This window comes from Monodelphis domestica, chromosome 4, assembly GCF_027887165.1.
Source record: "Monodelphis domestica isolate mMonDom1 chromosome 4, mMonDom1.pri, whole genome shotgun sequence".
Lineage (NCBI taxonomy): Eukaryota > Metazoa > Chordata > Mammalia > Didelphimorphia > Didelphidae > Monodelphis > Monodelphis domestica.
The window spans coordinates 237,172,951-237,180,152 of record NC_077230.1 but is presented as its reverse complement, the minus strand read 5'-3'; the positions used below and the strand labels follow the sequence as shown (position 1 = coordinate 237,180,152).

Here is a 7,202-nt window from a genome sequence, read left to right as displayed (position 1 = left end):
TTAAAATACACTCTCTTTGTTAGAAAGTAAGCTCCTTGAAGTCATAGACTGTCCTGCTTTTATATTTGCATCTCTAGTCTCTTTACCTCATTTAGTTATTCTTTCACTCATGTCATCAACATGAGACTGTTGTGAGAAGAGAAGCTATAAAGACTTCTCTCCACGATCCTATGGCGATTGTAAAAGAGCCTCAATCCTTAACCTCTGTGTCTTTTTTTGGTTGTTTTCCCTTTTAGGCGAAGGAGATTGAAACTTTTGACCTTGAAAGTTTGAAAATCCAAGAGGATTTTCCACCATTCTGGCATTTGAGAATCTGTTTCCAGAGTTGGGGCAATGCTCATGTCTCAAGGAGCAAGAAGTGGTAATTGGAAGTGACCTTCCAGATTCCAGCCCAGCAGAAGCTGAAACAGCAGCAATGTCACCTTTGGACATTAACTTGGTATGAGCAAATGCTATGCAAAAACTGAGGTAAGTTATGAATCTAGTCCTGTAGGGATTAAGTTGTTATATGGGAAGGGAATAGAATATGTCCCCAGTGTGTATGTATTTCTTATAATATTCCTTTGTAAAAGTTAAAAAAAATGTTATTGCCGATGTTTAGCACAGTACCTTACACATACACATAGTATGCCCTAACTCTTTTTAAATTTTGTTAATTGTCTTTTTTAATAATACTATTTAAAATTTTCTCAGGAATTAAAGCCAAGCATATTGGCCTATAGTTTGAAGAATCCATCCCCTTCCATCATGTTCTTCCTCCCTCCCTTTTTCCAAGGTCAATTTTCCCAGGCTAGAAAGGATCATTGGAGTAAATGCATGGGGAGAATTCAGGGTGTGGATTGAAGATCCACGTTGTGAGGGTAGTGAAGGATAAAGCAGAGGCCTAAAGCAATTTAAGTTTATATAATTTTCTAATTTTCTGGAAAACAACTACACATAAATTTTGTTTAGCGCAAGTCAAAGGGGTATTGCAAATCCAAATTCATAGGGTTCTTTTTAGCCTAAGGTTCTTTTTTAATATTACCTTGACCCAGCTTTGCCTTTAGATAAAAGAGAATAAAAATGGACTTCTTGGATTCTGGATGTTGGCCTCTGATTGGCAAAATGCCCCAAAGGTAGGTAAAAAGTGAGGAGTGAAGGGGAGAAATTTAAGTGCCAGGCTAATCTGTCTGACACCAGATAATCAATCAATTGGTTGTGCAGTGGTTAGAGCACTAGACTTGGAGTCAGGAAGACCTGAGTTTGGCCTTATACATATCTGAACTGTATGATCCTGGTCAAGTCATTTAACCTCTCCTTGCCTCAGTTTCTTCATATGTAAAATAGGGATAATAATCACATCTGCCTCCCAGGGTTTGTGTATTTGTAAAGTAATTAGCACTGTGTCTGGCATATTAGTAAGCACTATATCAATGTTAGCAATTATTATCATTACTATTAAGCATCTACTATATGCTAGGTGCTGTGCTAGGCACTAATATCACCATTAGTCCCTTCATGATTGAGAACTGATGGATGGGCCATTTCCCAGGACTACTAAAGGGAAATAAATGTCATTTTTTTTACTTTTAGGAGAGGGATCTATCTTTAAAGTCAAGAAGAAACAGAGGTCTAAATAACCTCTCAAGGCCCCTTCAATTCAAGTCTCAGAATCCCCAGGAGCTGTTCAAATATTTTCTCAGAGAGTCATAGGATTTTTGAATGTCATGAGGTCTTCAAGACCATCTAATCTGACTCCCTCATTTTATAAAGTAGAGAACTGAGACTCAAAGATGTGAAGTGACTTTCCCATCATCACAAAGCAAGTTAGCAGCAGACCAAGATCTGATCTTAGGCTTTCTTCTCTCCAAGTCTTCTGTCCCACACCTGCCTTTCTTCCTACCTCTTTCTCTGGTGGCTGCCCTGGAACCCCTTCCCACTTGCTACCCCATAGCCAGCACTTTCATCACTCTTACAAATCTGAGATTCATCTGTATTTACAACACACAAGACTTAAGATTTCTTCCCAAGCAAAAGGAAAATCAACAACTCCAAAGACCACAAACAACAACCTTTATTTTATTCCACTGTTATTAATACCCGATTTGATTCTATCCATTCCATTTTTACAGCCCTGTCTCCTACAATTGTCTGGCCTTGGAAACAATTTTATCAGAGCATCGAAGGCACATTATAAATACATTTTATATTGCACATTGTATTTTAAGCAAATTTGAGGCATCTCTGATTAGGTGCCTTCCCAACGATAGCCTTGTTCAGACAGATAATTGCGTGCTGATTTTTATTTTATTTTATTTTATTATTTTTTTTTCAGTCTCGTTCTTTCCCCCTTGGCAAAGCCGCAATCTTGCACATACACGTCAGTGGATAAAAACCCTTGAAAATAACTCTTCAGAAGAAATCTAATTTACTTTTTAATCTGGTTCGGAAATTTGCCAGAAAAAAATTCCACCGACAAGCACTGCCATTTATTACCACTTATCACACACCCTGCCCGTGCTCTTTCTCCTGATGTGGATAACATAATGGGGGCGGACTCTTTGGATACATTATTTATTTGATACGATCCCACACAGATAAGATCTCCTAGCAGAGAAGAGGACAAAGTTTGACCTTATCCTTCCTCTGAGGAAAGGGATGGGATCTTACCTTCTGCTTTTTGTAGGAACCATCTTCTTTGCCCATCCAATTCCTAACACCTGCCTTCAGAATCAATGCAAAAGGCTCCTTTCCTAGGAAGACCTCAATATTGAACTTCACTTCGGCCTGATCTTTCCTTTACATTGCAATCTACCAATAAATGTTATGTATGTCACCTACACCACATAGGACAGCAGGCATTTTCTTATGATTCTTAGAATTACCTTGGGGCAGCTAGGTGACTCAGGGAATAGAGACTCAGACACTTTCTAGTTGTGTGACTCTAATCAAGCCACAGCCCCACTTGTCTAGCACACATCACTTGGAACCTTATTCTGCCTTGGAACCAATTCTTAATATCAATTCTAAAGCAGAAGGTAAGAGTTTAAAAAAGAAAAAAAAAGAATTATTTTTTGTTTTGATCATATTTGTCTCATCTCAGTTCAATTCAGAATACAACTCTGAACTAAGCATTGTGTTTGTGTTCATTCATTCATTTATTAAACATTTATTAAGAGTCAACATAGGACAACTAGATGGAATATGACCTCAAATACTTACTAGTTGTGTAACCCTGGGCAAGTCACTTAACTGCCTCAGTTTCCTCATCTGAAAAATGGTCTAGAAAAGAAATGACAAAACACTTTAGTATTTTTGCCAAGAAAATTCCAAATGGGATTGTAATGGGATCATGACTGAAAAATGACTAAACAGCAACAATAGCAACAATTTAAATCTATTATGTGCCAGGCACTAGGCTAAGATACAAAGATAAATAAAATATTTTCTGACCCTTATAGAGTTTTGGATAAGAACAATAGCTTACATTTAAGGTTTGCACAGCAAAGTACTTTGCTTGCATTAATCTCAAGGTAAATGCTGTTATTATTCCCATTTTACAGATGAGGAAACTGGGGCAGACTGATGATGTTAAGTAACTTGTCCAAAGTCACGCAGATAGGAAGTATGTGAGTTTCCATTTGAACTCAATTCTTCTTGACTCCAGGTCTGATGTTCTGCCCACTGTCTTGTTAGGCAAGTCACAATAGATAGTTTTTGATTAGGGAAATCAAGGAAGGTTTCATTGAATAGAGGGCATTTGAGAGTCTCAATTAAGAGTATAAGGTCCTAGAGGGTAGGGACTATTTCTTCTGCTCCTTTTGTGCTTTGCATAATCTCACACATGTTCTGAATTTAATAAACTAGTAACAGTAAATTTGCTTCAAAAGTAAGTAAAGTCAAGCATGCCCTTGTCAAAGCAGTTTCAGTGACTGCTATTTGATCTTTGTTTCTCAACTGTGACATTGACCTACAATTATTTGATCTTAGGCTTACAACCTGGCCCTCTTTCTAGTTCTCCCTGATTCTGACTTTGACCTTGGATTAGATATTTATATGTGGACTAGATATGTGTCTGATATATGTGTGTTGTTCAGAAAAGGAGTTGGGGTAATGTTGAAAATACTCAGAAGAGTTTCTTCCATTCCTGCCTCTAACCTTACTTGCTGAACATGGTCCACAATAAACCCCTCAAAAAAGGTTCCTTTGACATTTTCTGTTGTTGATTCTTGGATAATTTTTTGCTGTTATCATTCAGCAAATTCTTCTAGTTTTTCAGGTGTTGACCTAATAGTTTGGGTACTACAACAAATGGTCATGAGGGAAGGGGGATCAGGAAAGAAAGCTAATGATATCTCCAGATCCAGGATAGCAAAATTAAAGAAAGGAGAAAGAACAGATGTAGTTAATAGCAGCCAATTCCAAATTGGATTGACTAGGTCAATGACCATAGTAATCAAATGAGAAGAAAGCATAGAAAAGAAGTAGAAAGGGCAAGTGGGAATTGAGCAAGACAGAATCGCTAGAACACACAAATATTTGGTCCAAGGTCAAAGTCAGATTCAGGGAGATCTAGAAATAGGATCAGGATGTAAGTCAAAGGTCAAATAGTGATAGGTCTATATCATAGTTGATAAGCAAAGATCAAACTGCTTTTACAAGGACATGTTTAACTCTACTTCTTTGTGAACATCTTTGGCCATGTCCTGGACTTAAAAGGTTCTTGATCTGAGAAGGTGTATGAAAAATCATACCACTACCCATGGGACATTTCCAGTGTCCACAGTTATAGAATTCACTGTTTTTCTCCTTAACTTGTGATTATCCTCCCCATAATGTCCACTGAACAAGAGCCAAATGAATCATGGACTAAAGAAGAAAGAGAAGATAACTTCATACTTCAACATTATTTTTATCCTTTAAGTCACAACTCCAAGGTTCTACCTCCCAAATCCTTACTTCCTATCAAAACTGGATATGAGGGGGCAGCTGGGTGACTCAGTGGACTGAGAGCCAGGTCTAGAGATGGGAGGTCCTAGGTTCAAATCTGGCCTCAGGCACTTCCCATCTGTGTGACCCTGGGCAAGTCTCTTGACCCCATTGCCTAGCCCTTACCACTCTTCTGCCTTGGAACTAATACATAGTATTGATTCTGAGACGGAAGGTAAGGGTTTTTAAAAAACTGGATATGAATTTAATAACCTCTAAGACCTCTTTTTCAACTCTAGGTCTATGGTCTAATCATCCTCTTCACTTGACCCTCATCTCATGGGTTCTGGAAGTCCCAAGACTCTACATCCTACATACTTCTTTACTCTGGATCTTTTTTCTCAAACAATGAGTATGTCAAGTAATCAATCAATAAGCATTTATTAAGCACTTACTATGTGTCAGGAAATTTGTTAGATACTAAGGACTCAAAAAAGGAAGAACAAAACCCAAAGAAAGTTCCTAATCTCAAGAACCTTATAATCCAATGGAAAAGAAAACATATAAACAATTATATGCAAAAAGTTAAATGCAAGGTAAATTAGAGATAATCAACAGAAGAAAGATACTAGTATTAAGGGGGACCAAGGGAAGACTTCTTATAGAAGATGAGATTTTAGCTGAGAATTTGAAGGAAGCCAGGGAGGGCAGGAAGCAAAGATGAGTAGGGAGAGAATTATAGGCATGAAATGTTCTTTGGTGGTGAAATTGCAGTGAAGTTTACTCACAAAAATTTCTCCCTTTCTCCATGTTCTTTTCTCCCCTTTCTCAGAGCTATGCCTCCTTTGGGAAGAGTAAATATAGAAAAATGACAACATGTACATTAATGCTCGTTAGAATGTCATCATTATATTTCGCCAAGTGTCTGCTGAGGGGATCCCTGAAGGACACTTAGAAGCCAAGCAGCTGCTCCAGATTGGTTCCAGCTCACATCTCTGAGAAATGACATTGAGATAAATACAACATTTCAAGTGGAGTCCATGAGGGAAGGGTGAGAACTGGACTCTTCTTGGGGAGGGAGAAGGGTGGAGATGACAAGCGGTAGTGGGCTAGTAGGGACCCATGAATACCAAAAGTTCCCTGAGAAAGGAGATCTTGGGATTAAAATAAATCTATAAATTAGGAAAGAGTGTAAGGAGGGGAAGGAATATGTCTATTCTATTCAATCCATTCAGATTTCATAGTAGACAGCACATTAGATGATTATGGAAAGCTCAGTCCTCCCACCTTCCTCAGAAATAATCTTCTCACATTGTAGAGAGGCAGTAAAGGGTGCTAAAAAATAAAAAATCAATTATACTGGATGAAATTTCAGGAAACCTGGACTCACATTCTTACTTTAATGCTTAATAGCTGTTAGTTTTAAGATAACAGGCTAGTAGCTTTACTTTCTAAACTTTAGTATCATAATCTGAACTTAAGTCTCACCTCCTGAAAGAGGACTTTCCCAGTCCTTTTTAATATTAATGCCTTCCCTCTAAGATAATCTCATATTTATCCTGTATATATCTTATTTGCACATAATTGTTTGTGTGTTACTTTCTCCAGTAGATTGTGAGGATGGAGACTGTCTTTGTCTTTCTTTGTATCCCCAGTGCTTAGCTTAGTACCTAGCATATAGTAGAAGCTAAACAATGACTGACTAGCTATTAAATTATAATATGGGTAGTATTATACCTGCCTCATAAGGTTGTGAAGGAAAGAGCTTTGTAAATCTTAAAACAGTATAGAAATGTGAATTGGTATTACTATATTTACAAGGTTGTTGTGACAATACTTTGTAAACCTTACAACACTTTAAAAATATGTGCAATTAATTCAAGGAGAGTAACAACAATCAATGACCATGGAATAGAAAATTGTTTGGTAGATTCATAGAATCATAGACTTGTAGTCACATAGAATGTTAGAACTAGAAGGACCATTAGTTATTATAAAAAATTATGTGAGCAAAGAGCTATGTAAAAGTTCCTATCATCATCCTCATCATTATATCATCATCATCATCTAACACCATGCTCTCATTTTACAACTAAGGAAAATGAAGTCCAGAAATGCTAATTACACTACTAGCAAATTCTGTGTGTATGTTGAGTATATGGGGGAGAGGAGAAGATTGGCGCATTTAGTCACCCAGTGATATACAAAACTTTCTCTAAACTACATCAAACAACTTTACTTTCCATACTCAATATCACTCCAGATGCATTTAGTCACTCAATATTACCTACTTC

The 7,202-nt window shown here is 37.3% G+C and overlaps 1 long non-coding RNA gene across 1 annotated transcript; it reads left to right on the top strand.

Annotated features, from left to right (window-relative positions):
• The first annotated feature begins 242 nt into the window (after window positions 1-242).
• Window positions 243-6,195, top strand: LOC103104125 (uncharacterized). The gene is made up of 3 exons (XR_467873.3): window positions 243-468; window positions 5,208-5,320; window positions 5,741-6,195. It is a non-coding gene; the product is annotated as an uncharacterized LOC103104125 (long non-coding RNA).
• The last annotated feature ends 1,007 nt before the right edge of the window (window positions 6,196-7,202 follow it).